General features: G+C 41.3%; 1 long non-coding RNA gene across 1 annotated transcript in view; it reads left to right on the top strand.

Annotated features, from left to right (window-relative positions):
• The window catches only part of LOC141277950 (uncharacterized), a 54,770-nt gene extending 40,756 nt beyond the window's left edge, over positions 1 to 14,014 (top strand). Inside the window, exon 3 of the long non-coding RNA XR_012329922.1 lies at positions 13,904 to 14,014. This is a non-coding gene — a long non-coding RNA (uncharacterized lncRNA). The remainder of the gene's footprint in view (positions 1 to 13,903) is intronic.
• Positions 14,015 to 17,690: the final 3,676 nt, after the last annotated feature.

Below are 17,690 nucleotides of genomic sequence, written 5' to 3'. Positions count from 1 at the left end.
ACGTAAAATGACGTAGTTTTTGGGAAATAGCTTGGCAGTTCCTCAAAATGTTAAACATGGAGTTACCATATGACCCAGCATTTCTACTACTATTTACTCAAGAGAAATGAAAACACATCCATACAAAAATCCGTACATGAATGTTCATAGCAGCATCATTCATAATAGCCAAGAAATGAAAACAACCTAAATGTTCATCAATGAAAAATAAATATTCCAACTGATGGAATATTAGCCATTAAAAGGAATGAAGTTTTGATACGTTACATGAATGAACCCTGAAAACATTATGCTAAGTGAACAAAGTCAGTCACAAAAGACCATAAGTTATATTATCTACGAAATCTATAGACAGAAGTAGATTAGTGGTTAACTAGGATGGGAGAAGGGTAGGGGACAACACGAAGTGGCTACTAGTGAGTATGGTGTTTCTCTTAGGGTGATGAAAATGTTCTAAAATTAGACTGTGGTGATAGCTGCATAACACTGAATAAACTAAAAACAACTGAACAGAAAACATTAAATGGGCTCATTTTTTAGAATGTAGAAACCAGTAGTCACTGGTCAGATTAGAAAGGTAAATTCTGCCGACTAAATGCACAGTGTGGAAACTGAAACAACAAATATACTCTCTTTTTCAAGTGGTTTGGGAGACAACAAATATATTCTCTTTTTCAAGTGGTTTGGGAGAGCAGGGAAGGACAGTATTATTGGCCTATACCTGGTACTCTAAGTCCTCTTCTGTATGTTGCTGAATAAAGATTCTTACGAAGCAAGCATTAACATTTATCTAAGAGAGGAAATAATTTCAACTTGAAGTATAGTAGTATAGTAATTACGGAATATTTGACTGATACATGATGAAGACGATGTATCTTTTGAGGTCTTTCTAGTAGTGTTGGGTTTTAGAGTACTGAATTCAACATTTTCCTCTACAAAAGTAGTTATATGTCTAGGACCCATATTTTGAAACAGCACAGACCTAGGTCCAGTATAGTACAGGTCCAATATAGACACAGAGATCAGTATAGAGAAATACACTTGGGAAGAAGTCTACTGTGGTAGTCTCCACTCCATGAAATAAAACAAATGAGGGAAACCTTAGAAGGTACTTTAATACTACTGGTTTTAAGAGCTTAGCTTTGATGATTTTGAAAGATAAGAAACAAAATCAAACTGTCTTCCAGTGGGACATGCAGGTGACCTCAAGGTAGTGACTACAATCACAGTATTTTTGAATGGATCTCTATTTTGTGGCAGGGGAATCTACAGGGAGGATAGTTTTTACACATTCCCCACCAGCTACATTGTCTTATAGCTTTCTTTAAACTTTTAGAAAGATAAAAAGGAGTTTCCGAAGATGAGCAAGAAATCCGCATTCATCAAAGATGAGTAAAAAAACTCATTACTTTTCTAAGGTCACTTCTTTCCTTTAGTCCTGCTTAAATGCAAAAGCTAGTAACTTCAGCTGTACCAAATCCATACCAAAGTAATAAACTATTTAAAAGAAAGTGGACTTTGTCCACATGCTTTTTATTTAAATTGTTTCATTTACTATGACATCAAGGCTTGCTGAAGCAAAGTAACTTGCCAAGGTCAAACTGAAAAGAAACGGAGTGGTCTCGCTGGATTCCCACTCGGGTTGGTGGTGTGTTAAGCCAACAACAATCTAAATTTCAAGACGAATGCAACCTTCTGGGAACTCCGCGTAGGAACAGATGCAAAGAAATAGACACCCAAACTACTTTCAACGTGCTTTAAAAATATCAACTATAATTCAGCGACCATGTTTTGAGGGCTGCTACAACGTGCTTCGTTCAATTCACAAGGATTTATTTAACTCATCACAAGCCTGGAAGAATTAAGCCAGTTCACAAACTAATAAGCTGACACCTGAAGATGCCCGAAATTATACAGTTAAATTAAGTAAATACAACTAGTTCCAATGATGCAGAGTGTCGTCAAGCTGTAGCTGGGGGCGGGCGGGCGCGGAGCGGGGTAGGATGGAAGGTTAGTAATCACCCAGACTTGGGTTAAAATCTGGTTCTGACATCACTCCAGAAGCACATCCAGGTAACTACCAAAGAGGTAAAAGGGGGACTCGAGATCCCACTACCAGCGCCGGGAGAGACTAGGAGACTAGGACCGCCTAAACGCCAGCCCCTTCCTAGCCCAGACTGCGGTTCCCGGTCGCACGCGCTACACTTTCACAGAACTCTCCTTCCAGCCAGACTTGTGGTCCCACCCCTTCCGGAATCCCTCCCCCACTTTTTTCTCACGGCGCTCACCAACGTGGGAACTCCGTAGCGAAGGGTCTTATTCTTGCGCAGGGCGCGCGTCACCGCGGGGGCGAACATGACTGAACTCTCCGACCCGCTTGGATGCCCAGCCAAACAGGCCAGCTTGGCTTCCCTAATCTCAGTGGCTCTGGGTCCCTCCCGAGGAGTACGTCCTTGACTGACCTCCTTTCCTTTGCCTTCCCAGTGCAGGGCCCTTCCAGATAGGTCTCCGCCAGGCAAAAGCAATCGATCCGTAGTAACATACTCACGCTTACCCCCAGAAATTCGAGTGTCAGAGGTTTGGTCCGGCAAGCGGGTTTGCAATCGGGACTTAGGGACTTAAGTCGTGTTTGTAGTAACCGTCAAAGGATATAGAAACCTGTACCTCCTGTGTTGTGGGTCTCTTCTTAGAACACTCCCTGGCACATAAAATCAGCTCAATAAAATCAGGTTTGAAAAAGTTACTTTGAAGCCAGTACTCTAGCCTCTATAGTTACGTGTGGGATAAGGATGAGGCAGGAGATAGATGGGCTCCAGGCTAGGCATTTACAACTGGCCTCCTGTTCACACCTCCTGGGGTAAGAAGATGAGCTCCAGGCCGGACATTCATTACCAGCCCCCTGTTTGCAATTCCTGAGGCAAAAGACAAACGGGCCCCAGACTACATATTTATGACCAGACTCCTGTCTATATTTCGAGATCTGCACTTCAATATAAGAAACAACAACAGGAATAGAGTAGATAACTGGACATTGGACACTTTTATGGCAGGGACAGAGAGAGGCTAAACCCTGTTAAACGATCAAGAAGTCATACATTTCCCATCCTTGGGGCAAGGGAGACATTGCACATGTGCAGAAAGGCTCCTTGGGGGTTAAAAAGGAGGGGACACTATCCCATAATATGTGATGCTAAGGCCATCCCATAGGCCTCTGGGCTGTAATCCATCTCGGAAAAAAGTTGCCCACTTATGTTGGGGAGGGTCCTAGGGCAGGTCAGGTGTGAAAAAAGAAATCAGATAATTGGCCAAAGGTAAACAAAGACCTGGAAGAACCTCCCTGTATAAATGACTTAACTGCCTCTTTCCTGGGCTCCTCCTCATTAGGGAGGCTGCCCACACCCTTTCTCTCCAGGTGTGCATCTCTGCCTTGCTTCTATCTTAACTAACCAAACTTTCTCTGTGCGCTCCCACTTGTTTTTGTGCTGTGTCTCTAATAATAAACTTGTACCTATTTTTACAGGTTTTGTCTCCATGAGAAATGCATTTTTCACTGGGGGTAAGAACCAGGGGCGTGGTGGCCAGGATTCCTGGTTTTCATCCAGGCTACCCAGGTTCAGTTCCTGGGCAGGGAATTAAGATCTTGCTTCACACCACCCCCCTCACTGCTGCCTCCCTGAGATCAGGTAGTTCACCATCTTAATAAAAATAGGGAGGAAAAGTGCTATGAGAGTTTAGGTTGAATGGTAATTGATGTAATGTCTTGGTATCAGTGAACCTTTAATGCTAGTGCTTTTACTGCCAGATAGCCTGTAATCTTCAGTCATTTATGAATGTCTAGTTTCCACTCAGTCACCAACCATTCAGCACACCTTTCTGTAGGTCATTAGGAACCTCGAGGAACACAGAGGTGAAAAGATGATCCCTGCCATAAAGAGGCTGGCAATCTAATGGGCAGCAAATGAACCACAGGTAGCTTGGCAAACAGCCCCCCACGTGTGCCATTTGCCAGGGTGAGTCAGAGGAAGCCTCAACTGTCAAGTGTTTGAGATCACATAATAGTATAGAGAGCAGGTGACATAAGACTCATGCCATCCCTGAAATCTTTCCATCTATCCCTGCCTCTCTGTTGCCACTGAAATATTTCTGGTTTAATCCCTTATCACCTTTCTATCTATTAAATTCGCCCCTAAGTGTCTGTAGAAAAGAAATTCCTGATCTCCTTCCTGCCTTTAGGCTGATCTAGTTAACACTCATATCTAGGCCCACCGGGTCTAAAAGAGCAACACAAACAAACAAAAAACTTAATTATAGGGGGACTTCCCCGGCAGACCAGTGGTTAAGACTCTGCAGTTCCAATGCAGAGGGCGACAGTTCGATCCCTGGTGGGGAGGAACTGAGATCCCACATGCCATGGGTGCGGCCAAAAAACTTAAAAAACAAAAACAAAACCTTAATTATGAACTCAAGTCTATCTCCCACACTGCTGACAGTTATCTAAGAGACATAAATAATGATGAGATTCTCTTTTTTTTTTTCTGCCTACAGTAGTCACTCCAATTTTCTTAGCAAGTAATTGAAGGGCGTTTGTAATATGACTTTGGCCTGCCTTTACTACCACTGTTCTTCATTCACTCCATGCTCCATCCTGGAGGAGATATTAACTCCCTGAGTATTGCATGAACTTCCACACCTTCCAGATGCAGCTTTAGGGACACCAGGTTCTTGAAGCCTCCCTTACTCCACAGGCAATGTAAATTATTTCCTCTTCAGAGCTCCACTAGTCTTTGACTAAAATATATCACAGAGCTCTATCACACTGTATTGTCGGTTTTGGTGTACAAAGTCATTGTTGTCCAAACAGTATATAAGAAAGATGAAAAAAAGGAGAGTGGAAAGAATAGTTCAGGGTTTGAATTTGAACCTTGGGGTTTTGTTTTGAGTTTTGGGGCTGAGCAAATGTATCAACACCCTCCCCCAGAGCATCACCTGAACTGAACCAGGAAGATTATAAAGTGATCAGCGTAAGGTTTATTAAAGTAAGACTGCTAATCCCTTCCCTTACCCCTATTCTTCCAATCTTCCCCACTCCCAATCTCTCCAAAAAAGAGACACCTTGCAAACCTGGGGACTGGAGCAGTAAGAAAGGTGGGGAGACTTAGCCTGAGAGGTTAAGTCATACTACATAGTTGCTGGGAGGAAATTATTTGGATTCATGGGAAAGAGTCTGGAGCAGTTGTAGAATACAGGAGAATTTAGGATTGCAGAGATGGTCTTGTGAACAGGGTTGCTAAGGTTTATGAATAGTCTCCTTCAGTGCTGTGATTCCTTTGTATTTTATTTTGAATTGTTTGGCTTACATTTTTTGTTGTATGTTTGTTTGTTTAACTTATCTCTGTGCAGAGACAGAAACATATAGGGCCATAGGATTTATTAGAGAATGTATTGTGAAGTGTGCAAGAATTTGTATATGGCATTGCCTCTCGCCTTAGTCACTTCTTTTGATACTTCAGAACTCATACAGCATCCAGGTTAGTCAAGTGTATTACTTCTCCAACTTTTCCTCATATCTTAAATGCCGAGGGAACTGTTCTAAAAGTCCAGACCTTTACTTACCTTTTCACTACATAAAATGTCACCTTATGGATCTGACTCCAATAAAGGCTGGCACTCAGCTAATAGTCAATAATGGATTAAATCATATACATGTATTCTAGGTAATGCCATAGCTAATAATCTGTTACCCTTATCAGATAAAGCATATATTCAATTTAAGAGAATATAGGTCTTCAGTCTCCCATTCATTCCATCATCCAAATAAGCACTTATTAAGAACCTTGAAATGATCTTGAAGGAGCAAATAAATAGTAAGAATTACAAGTATGCTGGAAGATTTTCATGAAACAAAATTTGGGGCAGTGAAAAATTTAAGCACCTAACAAATAATATATATTCTCACTTTAAGCATCACTACTGTATACCTTAGTACATCTATCTGTTAAATCAAAGTGATATTTGTCATCATTTTACAATTCTCACAAAAAACACAAAATAACTCATCAGTATGGCTTCTGTTGCTTTCCCATAAATATGACTCAAATCTCAACTGTGTGTTTCTAGTGTTAATAAACAGAAAAATAGTTAACCCAGCCATCTTAACTGTCACGCTTCCACGTGGCAGTTTATAAAAATTTACATCCAGAAAACAAGGCATCTCCACCGTCCATGCCAGTCCCTCAGCACTAGTATGTTCTTGATATCTAGCCAAGTTACATAATCCTCCAGTATCTGCTCTACCGTCACTTAACTCATGCAAGTATATGGGAGTGTTGTTATCAAAATCACCAATCCAAGGGGCTTCCCTGGTGGCACAATGGTTGAGAGTCCGCCTGCCGATGCAGTGGATGCGGGTTCGTGCCCTGGTCTGGGAAGATCCCACATGCCGTGGAGCGACTAAGCCCGTGAGCCATGGCCGCTGAGCCTGCGCGTCTGGAGCCTGTGCTCCGCAACGGGAGAGGCCACAACAGTGAGAGGCCCACGTACCGCAAAAAAAAAAAAAAAAAAAAAAAAAAAAAATCACCAATCTTGAGAGCTTTAATACCAAAGTTAGGTTTTAGAACTATGGCCAAATTTAATGGCTATGGTACAGAAAGATTGCTTCATGAATCATCTGGTTTCATAATTGACATCTAGTATATAATTTAATTCACTAAAAATCTTAAAATTTTGGAAGAGCATGATTCCAGACTCATTTTACAGGTGCACACATTGAGGCTCAGAAAGGTTAAGAAGCTTGCACAACAGTTCACATCTGTACTATTTGTGAACTAGTACAAATGCCCCAACTTGAACTAAACTTCCTATAACATTTGACAATACTGACTATCTCCTTCTTGAAATTCTCTCCTCGCATGGCTTCCATGAATGTTTGGCTCCCATGGATCCTCTCCAACTTTGAGACTTCCTTTTGTCTTCTTCAGCCTTATAAACCTTCAACTGGGGTCTTTAGCTCTCTTCCATTTTTTTTTATTTGTCCCAGTGACTCTCAAACTGTAGTGTGCACAGGATCCCCTGGAGACTTTATCAAAACACAGATTGCTGTGTTCCATCCCCAAGGTTTCTGATTCAGTAGATCTGGAATGGGACCTGAAAAACTGGGTTTTCTAACAAGCTTCCAGATGCTGCTGCTGGTGGTGGTGGTCCAGGGACTACACTATGAGAACTATTGCTGTATCCTCTTTGCTGGGTAAACTGAACTTTCACCTTGGCTTCAAATTTTATCACAGTGTGCATGACTTCTGCTACATTTCTAGTAGCCTAAATGGTTTTCTAACACCTCAAAGTCAACATTCCACAAAGATCTCCTTTTGGAGGGAGTAAGGAGTCTTTCCCTCCATTCTAACTAATTTCTATAGCTAGAACTAGAGAGTTGGCTACTCAGTTTCCAATTCAGTCCAATTTCAAACCACTTAAAATTAGTCCTTGACATTATTCAATTAGGAAATTCACCGTTTTGCCTTTATTGCACATTTCTCCTGATAGTGATCATTAACAATCCAGTTTTAGAATTATTCATGTAGTTGTCTTATTACTTTTTATAGAGTATAGGCTACAAGATGAATGGGACTGTGTCTAATACATTTCTGTCCTCCATGACTTTTTTCATAGTCCTAAACCATAATTCATACTTTTTGGAAAAACAAATGAAATGGCAACTGGAAAGGTGGCAAGAGTTTCCCATACCATACTATACAGTGAAGAATCCCCCATTACTGATTCCTAAACCAAACAAAAATCTGCTGCATAACACTTTGCAGAGAATCAAAGGTAACTCTTCTATACAAAAGTGCAAGAGATCTCTTCTGTACAGATTAGTGAAAGCAAAAAAATTCAAAGTTAATTGCATTGTCTTGAAGTACACTTACTACGTTGATTAAAAACAAGTTTCATGAAGTAGAGAAAATCAGGAAAATTCTAACTTTCCAATTGCCATGGGACTATAAAGCCCATTGAAAGCTTTCTGAATACTGTCAATTAAGCTAACCAGGGCTTCCTTTCTGAGCAGGTGAATGTGTGCTTTTATGATATAAGTCAATGGTGAAACAGGATTTTATCTATTGAAATTTATGTTTACAAACCTTTGCAGAAAAACATATTTAGAAATGTAAAGACAAATCTTTGAATCCAGGGCAAGTAAAGTGTATTTTAATCTAAAGATAAACTTTTTGGAAAGGAAACCATTAAAAAAAATGGCCTATCTGTGGGCTTCCCTGGTGGCGCAGTGGTGGAGAATCTGCCTGCCAATGCAGGGGACACGGGTTCGAGCCCTGGTCTGGGAAGATCCCACATGCCGCGGAGCAACTAAGCCCGTGAGTCACAACTACTGAGCCTGCGCGTCTGGAGCCTGTGCTCCACAACGGGAGAGGCCGTGACAGTGAGAGGCCTGTGCACCGCGATGAAGAGTGGACCCCACTCGCCGCAACTGGAGAAAGCCCTCGCACAGAAGCGAAGACCCAACACAGCCAAAAATAAATAAATAAATATTTTAAAAAATGGCCTATCTGTATGTGTGTTTTAAGTGCTTGAGTGACATCTGTTGCTCCGGTTAAAAAAAAAGTCAAATATCATTGTACTATAAAGTTTCCTATACAACAAAACACAATGCACATCCAATAAAAATAGAACTTGACACCTCAAAAGTAAATCTGCTTACTAAAGTGCCAGTTCAACATCATGTAACACTTTTTTTAATTTAATTTTTTTTCAGTTTTATTGAGATAAATTGACACATAACATTATATAAGATTAATGTGAACAACATAACTGGATATACATATATATTGTGAAATGATAACCACAATAAATTAACATTCATCACCTCATATAGTTACAATATTTTGTCCTTGTGTTGAGAACTTTTAAGATCTATAACACTATTAGTAATACTACTTTGCATAACCCCCCAAATCAAAAAGGGTATCAAAATAGAAATTATAAGTTATGTGGCAAGTAATAAAAAGGAAAAAATTTTCATATGAAATCTATTATTTAAGATGACAGAAAATAAATATCCGACTTACAAAAAAAGAAAAAGAAGAACCAAGAGAAAGTATAAAGAGAGAATTAGTCAAAAGAAAAGCTAAGATAAAAGACATGGAAAACAAACAAAACCAGAAGAATGGATCAATAAAACCAAAAGCTGGTTGGTACAAAGAATCAATTAATAGATTAAGGGAAACAAATTAATGTTAGGGATGAGGCAGAAAATAAAAACGTGTCAAAGAAAATAAAAATGATTACATGAGAATTTCAAGTTATAGTCTATTACAGTAAATCAATTGAACAGCTAGATAAATTGATGTTTTGGTGATAAAACATAAATGATCATTTAAAAGTCGAACATAACAATTACTATGGAAATTGGAAATTTACCATTAAGAAGAACTAGGCAGTTGGCTGTGACACAGGAGGAAACATTCACGTTAATTGAGCCAAACCATATCTTGCAAAAGTCTAGTTCAGGGGCTTCCCTGGTGGCGCAGCTGTTAAGAATCCTCCGGCCAATGCAAGGGACACGAATTCGATCCCTGGTCCGGGAAGATCCCACTTGCTGGGGAGCAACTAAGCCCGCACGCCACAACTACTGAGCCTGCACTCTAGAGCCCGTGAGCCACAACTACTAAGCCCGCACACCTAGAGCCTGTGCTCCACAACAAGAGAAGCCACCACAATGACAAGGCTGCCACCACAACGAAAGAATAGCCCATGTCACCGCAAGTAAAGCAACGCACAGCAACAAAGACCCAATGCAGCCAAAAATTAATTAACTAATTAATTAATTTTAAGAAAGTCTAGTGCAAAATTTTATTCCTCCTCTATTAAGATCTTCTTAGGGACTATTATATAGGTACTTTTACTGGTTCCTTAAAGGAATTTACCATTTCATGGATTCAAGAGCCTTTTCCCCGACACTGTATCATCACCGACCTGATATCAACTTCCTTTGCCAGTTGTTTGAAGGTTTCTGGAAGAATTTGAGTTCTTATGGCTTGTCCTTTATGTCCTCCCTAGGTGCAAAGCCCTTTACTGTCTACATATGTTGGGTATCCCTCAAACAAAAAAGTACCACTTTTTGTGGAGCCCCAGAGTGGATGCCCAGGGAAAATTTAGAAACCCAAGAGGAAGGATTGGAGTCTAGAGTGACAATGAGAAAATAAGGCAAATTTGAAAAGAAGCATAAATGAGTAAGTAGTTGGTATTAGAATGGACTGATGGGTGGAGAAGCTAGATGTTAAAGGGGAGCTGGAAACTTCTAGGGGATTTCTAAGCAGGGGAGAGATGGGAATACAAGCCACCCCACCCCCTCGCTGTCCCCCAGAGCCAGGTGAACAAGGGGTGTCCCATGGGTGGCAGCTGCAAAAACCAGGCCACCAGACATAAAAAACTAAGTCACCAGCCGTATGGTGGAGTAAAACTCCCCTCCAGGAGACACTGATGCGCTGGAGTGTAGCAGAGGGACAGCTTTAAGACAGTGCCCGCCCTCCAAGGTCTCTGAAAAGGATTAGAGTCAGCCCTTAGATGAATGTTTAGTTAGAGGCCTGCCCCTCAGATCGCCGTCATGATGGTTAGCTAATAGGCTTCCTTCACAGAAAGACCAAGCATTTGGGTCTGTTGCCTTTTGCTGTGTCCTGGGGGCGGTAGCTGTTTAAGAACTCTTTCTCTCTTGGCTACAATCCTGTGGGACCCAAGATCATAAGTCCCACTGTCCTCCAGAGCCAGGCAATGTAGAGGTGTCTCCTGGCAGCAGCCACAAATATCTGGGTGCCAGACAGAGGGGTATGAGCGCCTTTCTAGGTGACATCAGTTATTACAGTCCCACGGGACAGGAACGCAAACTCCCCTGGCCTCCAGAGCCAGGCAGTTAAGATGCACGCCTTTGGCAGCAGCCGCAAAGATCTGGGCGGCAGACGCATGGAAAAGGTCCCTTCCAGGAGAAACGGGTGCTCTGGAGCATGGCAAAGGGAGAGTGCAAAGACGGCACCCGCCAGTCTCTGTCGCTGGAGAGTATTCCAGCAGGCTCCCGGATGCATGTGTTAAATTAGATGCCTGCCCCTCAGGCTGATGCTTTAATATAAGCAGGTGAGCCTCCTTCACTTTATTTTTAATTTTTTTAAAGTTTTATCTATACAATTTTTATTTTATATTTTTAATTACAATGTCTTCTTCCAATTTTATTGAGATGTAATTGAAAAACAGCTCTGTATAAGTGTACAGCATAATGATGTAACTTACATCATGAAATGATTACCACAATAAGTTTAGTAAACATCCATCTCGTAAAGATACAATATTAAGCAATTAGAAACAATTATATTTTCCTTGTGATGAGACCTCGGGATTTACTCTCTTAATGACTTTCACATATAACACACAGCAGTGTTAATTATATTTATCCTGTGGTACACTACAATCCTGGATTTACTTATTGTAAAACTGGAAGTTTGTACTTTGTGACTACCTTCATCCCTCCCCACAACCCTGCCTGCGGTAAGCACAAATCTAATCTCGTGTTCTGTGAGTTTGTTTGTTTGTTTGTTTCGAGGTATAATTGACCAAAAACGCTATATTAGTTCCTGGTATATAGCATAGTGATTCCATATTTCTATACGTTTCAAAATGATCACCATGATAAGTCTACTTACCATCTGTCACCATGCAAAGACATTACATGATTATTGACTATATACTCCACAGAGTACGTGTCATAGCCATGACTCATTAGTTCTGTAACTGGAAGTTTCTACCTCTCAATCTCTCCTCCCCTGCCTCCCCTCTGGCAACCGTCTGTTCTCTGTATCTGTTCTCTGTATCTATGACTATGTTTCTATTTTGTTATGTTTGTTCATTTGTCTTGATTTTTATTTATTTTTATTTTTTTATAAATTTATTTATTGTTTTTATTTTTGGCTGCATTGGGTCTTCGTTGCTGTGCGTGGGCTTTCTCTAGTTGCGGCGGGCAGGGGTTACTCTTCGTTGCAGTGCGTGGGCTTCTTATTGTGATGGCTTCTCTTTGTTGCAGAGCATGGGCTCTAGGCACACAAGCTCCAATAGCTGTGGTGCACGGGCTCAGTAGTTGTGGCTTGCAGGCTCTAGAGCACAGGTTCAGTAGTTGTGGTACCCAGGCTTAGTTGCTCCACGGCATGTGGGATCTTCCCAGACCAGGGATCGAATCCATGTCCCCTGCATTGACAGGCGGATTCTTAACCACTGCGCCACTAGGGAAGCCCTGTCTTGATTTTTAGATTTCACATACAAGTGAAATCATATAGTATTTGTCATTCTTTGGGTGACTTGTTTCACTAAGCATAATACCATTTAAGCCCATTCATGTTGCCACAAATGACAAGATTTCATTCTTTTTTATGGCTAAGTAATGTTTTACTCTATAGATGTATTGTGTGTATATATATATATGTAATGCATACCACATATATAAAAATACATATATATAAATACATATATATATATATATATCACATCTTCTTTATCTATTCAACTATGGATGGACTCTTAGGTTGCCCCCCTATCTTGGCTATTGTAAGTAATGCTGCAATGAACATTGGGGTACATTTATCTTTTCAAATTAGTATTTTCATTTTCTCAGGATAAGTAACCAGGAAGGGAACTGCTGGATTGTACGGTAGTTCTATTTTTCATTTTTTGAAGAACTTCCATACTCTTTTCCATAGTGGCTGCACCAATTTACATTCCCACTAACAGTGCACGAAGGTTCCCTTTTTTCCACATCTTGCCAACACTTGTTATTTGTTGTCTTTTTGATGATAGCCATTCTGACAAGTGTTTAATATCCCTAATGATTAGTGATGTACACCTAAAACTAATAGAATATTATATGTCAATTATACATCAATACAAATTATTTAAAATGTACTGGTGCAAGGGGCAACATCATCTTTAAGGAGTTCAGTTGAGTCCCTCATCTGTAGAACAGTCTGATGATACATTGTCACAGACCAGTGTTTGTTAAGAGCTCTGAGGATAATGAGTTCTCCCAAGTAACAGAGGTCAGGGGCTGCACTTAAGAGCCTGAAACTACAGGACCAGAATTAGCATCAAAATTGCCAATATTGGAGGGGCTGCTGAAGTGATTTACCTTTCACCTAAGGACTTCTGAGGTGCTAACAGACAATGTCATTCTAAGACAAACAGATGAGTAGTCAGAGAGTGCTGCTTAACATCTATAATCAGAAGAAGGCAAAGTGGGAGGAGCAGGAGACTGAGAATGGTCGCACCAAAAAAAAAAAAAAAAATAGTGATGCCTGCTCAGTTCATGTGGCAAAGCTAATTTTCAAATACAGACTCTGTTGACTAAAGAGATCGCTGTGCTCCTAGGAGGAAGGACATATCAACATCATGACAAATAGATTATGTAGTGATTCTCCCAGTCCTTTCCCCAAGAAACCTACAACCATTTCCTTGGGAGACAATATGATAGGGATAGAGAAACAACTAGAATTCAGAAGAAACAACTAGAATTTGTTCACCGTGGGAAGGTAGACACAAGCGTCACCATTAAAGACTAAAAGAGGCAGTAGTGGTTATACGTTTCACATCACCATTGAAATCACCAATCCAGCCTTTACAGGAAACTTATCGATCCTAATGAGTGATTATAGACAACTAACTCTCCCAAGTATAATGTCTTACTGTGGCTTCTATGTCAGATATACTATCATTGCTAGAGGATATTAAAATGGCCTCAGGTGCATAGCATGCAGCCATTGATTTGGTTAACTACTTAATTTCTATTTGGATCAGAAAAAAGCATCAAAAGAAGGTAGCATTCATGTGGCATGGATAACCATATTTGTATATTTGCCTCCAGGGCCATGTCCACCTTTCTACATCTGGCATATTATCTGAACAGATTTAGACCCTCAGAACATACAGAGGACATCGTACTGATTCATTATATCAAGAGCATCATGCTGATGGGACCAGGCGAACGTGAGTTGGTTAGTTCATTAGAGGGCTTATAAGGAGATATACATTGCAAGGTTAGGAGATAAATCTTACAAAGATTCAGGGACAATTCACATTATCGGAGTATTTAGGTTTACAGTGGTATAGGTAATATTCAGACATACCCCGAGAGTAAAGGCAAATTGCTTCATGGTGCCTTCCTTACCACAAGGAAGGTGCTGGCTGATATATATACTTCTTTGCATTACTGAAGCAAACATTTCACACCTATGAATATGATGCTGGATGATAATGAAGGTGGCCATCTTTGAGTGGGAACACAAGGCAAGAAAGGGCCTTGCTTTCTTGCTAGCCTGTGTAAGCAGAAGCCATAATTTGGGCCATAAAGTCTGGCACGGCTGATGTCTTTGACCCTGTGGGAAACTGGTGGTAGGGGTGAAGATGTGGTGTGGAATCTGTGGCAGGCCCCAAAGGAGAATCACAACATAGGCTGTAGGGTTTTGTAACAAGGCCATGCCATCAGACTATGGAGAAACAGCTCTCTGTGCATTGGGGGAACCTGAGCAAAGTGAGCTTTTAGTCCATGTGGCCCCATATGAGCACATGTCCTGAATCATTGTGTATCAGCTAGGTTTCTCTGGGCCTGGCAATCCATAAAATCAGATGGATCTGGCAGCAATTCACAGAAAACTCAAAATAGAACATCCAATACCAAGCTCATACAAGAGGAGAAGACATGTGTACGTTGTATGAGCAGGTATTTGAAGTCATCGTATCACTCACCATGGTTTCACCAGTCACTTCACTCAGCTTCCATATATGCCCACATGGGGGTTTTGTTCAGTCAGCTAAATGAGGAATAAAATGCCTGACTTTGGTGCATGGTTGGGTGGGCTTGGTATGTGGGTTCAAACCAAACATGGAAGATGACTGCATAATATTCCTCTTCAGAGATGACTCTAAAAAGAGAGAAATAACAAAAACTAATATTCTTGGGCAGTTTTATGGCTAGTACCTTGGTCGTCTACCTTATGTGGAAGGTCTCCAATTAGACTATTTCAGGTGGCTAAGAGCCTTGTGAGCTGGTCAGGGCCTGAAATAAAAAGGACTAGAGTGTCAGAGAAAAAGGTGTTCTAGGGTAGAGCTCTGTGGCTGCTCATATAGCTGCAATCAGGAAGTGTGAAGATTCTCTTTTTTAAGTATAGTTGATTTACAATATTATGTTAGTTTCAGTTTATAGCAAAATGATTCAGATATATCTCTCTATATATCTCTATGTGTATCTATCTATCTATCACTATATGGTGCAGATTATTTTCCATTATAGGTTCTTAGAAGATATTGAATAGAGTTCCCTGTACTATATAGTAAATCCCTTTTGCTTATCTATTTTGTGTATAGTAGTTTGTATCTGTTAATCCCATACTCCTAATTTATCCCTCCACTCCCTCCCTTCCCCCTTTGGTAACCATATGTTTGTTTTCTATGTCTGTGAGTCTGTTTCTGTTTGGCATATAGATTCATTTGTATTATTTTTTAGACTCCACATGTAAGTGATATCATATAATGTTTGTCTTTTTTCTGCCTGACTTACTTCACTTAGTATAATATTATCTAGGTCCATCCATGTTGCAGCAAATGGCAATATTTCATTTTTTATGGCTGAGTACTATTCCAGGGTATACACATACCACAGGTTTTTTTTTTAAATCTTTTGGCCACGCCACACAGCATGTGGGATCTTAGTTACCCTAACAGGGGTCGAACCCGTGATCCCTGTGCTGGTAGAGCAGAGTCTTAACCCCTGGACCACCAGGGAAGTCCCACATACCATATCTTCTTAAATCAATCGTCTGTAGATGGGCATGTGGGTTGTTTCCATGTCTTGGCTATTGTAAATAGTGCTGCTATGAACATTGGGGTGTGTGTATATTTTTGAATTAGTGTTTTCATTTTATCCGGATATATACCCAGGAGTGGAATTGCTGAATCTTATGGTAGTTCTATTTTTAGCTTTTTAAGGAATCTCCATACTGCTTTCCATGGTGACTGCACCAATTTACATGCCCACCAACAGTATACAAGCGTTCCCTTTCCCCCACATCCTCTCCAGCATTTATCATTTGTAGACTTTTTAATGATGGCCATTCTGACAGTTGTGAGGCGATACGTCATTGTGATTTTGATTTGCATTTCTCTAATAATTAGCGATGTTGAGCATCTTTTCATACACTTCTTGGCCATCTGTATGTCTTCTTTGGAGAAATGTCCATGTAGGTCTTCTGCACTTTTTTTTTTTTTTTTTTTTTTGCTGTACGCGGGCCTCTCACTGTTGTGGCCTCTCCCGTTGCGGAGCACAGGCTCCGGATGCGCAGGCTCAGCGGCCATGGCTCACGGGCCCAGCCCCTCTGCGGCATGTGGGATCTTCCTGGACCGGGGCACGAACCCGTGTCCCCTGCATCGGCAGGCGGACGCTCAACCACTGTGCCACCAGGGAAGCCCTTCTGCACATTTTTGATTGGATTTTTGTAGCACAGCTTCATGCCTATCAAGAAGCATCCATCCTGGAAAAGGCCCTGAGCAACCAGGCAGACAAAATGACTCAGCCAATCAACATTAGACAATCTTCACCATTAACCACCATGGAACTGGCACAATGGGCACATGAACAGAGTGGCCATGGTGGCAGAGGTAGTGGCTACACTGAGCTCAATAGCATAGACTCCCACTTGCCAAGAAAGTCAGTCCAGGTACTACCGTCTCTAAATGTCCAACTTGCCACAACAAAGATCATTGCTGAAGTCCTGAGAAGTCATTATTTCTCAAGAAGACCTAGCAGTTAATTGGTGGGAAGTCAACTACCGTGGGCCCCTTCCAATCTGGAAGGGCCAGCATTTGGTCCTCGCAAGAATAGATAGCAATTCTAGATGTGATAAGTAGCCTTTTGTACCTGCAGAGCCACAGCCAGCATCAGTATTGGGGGCTTGCTTATGAAATGTGTGATCTTTAACCATGGAATCCCACGTGGCTTAGGATGTGAACAGAGACCTCAGCCTTCAGTGAATGAGGTAAAGGAATGGGCCCATCCCAATGGAATCCATTGTTTGCACCACATCAAATATTCACTGGCAACCACCCGCACACTGCACTGCAATGAGCTACTGAAGGCACGGCCGAAACATCAGCTCAGAAACAATATCCTGGAAGGACAGAGTGCCATCCTTCAGGGTACAGTGTGTATGTTCAATCAAAGACTGCTACATGGTACTGTATATCCATTATGAGGAATATATGGGACCAGGAAGCAAGGAGTAGAAGTTGGGTGGCCCTACTTACCATGACTCTTAATGATCCACTGGTGGTTTTTCTGCTTGTCCTCCCAGCAACTGTGTATTCTCCGGGGCTGTAGGTAGGTCTTGGTCTACAGAGAATGCATTTTTGCCAGGGATACAGCATGAATGCCATGGAACTGCAAGGTACAGTGGCCATCAGGCCCCTCAGTCATCATATGTCCAAAGACTAGCTTGTGAGAGCAGGAGTCACCATTATGGATGGAGTCATTGACCCGGAGTAGCAGGGAAGTTAAGGCTGCTATTCCTCAGTAGAGGCTTGGAGGATTACCTTTGGAACCCAGGTGATACTCTTGCCAGACTCCTGGAACTCCCTTGCTTGGGCAATGGTAACTGGAA

This window comes from Tursiops truncatus, chromosome 2 (assembly GCF_011762595.2).
Source record: "Tursiops truncatus isolate mTurTru1 chromosome 2, mTurTru1.mat.Y, whole genome shotgun sequence".
NCBI classification, from domain to species: Eukaryota; Metazoa; Chordata; class Mammalia; order Artiodactyla; family Delphinidae; genus Tursiops; species Tursiops truncatus.
Note: the sequence above shows the minus strand (reverse complement) of the source record. Positions and strands in the feature narration are given on the sequence as shown.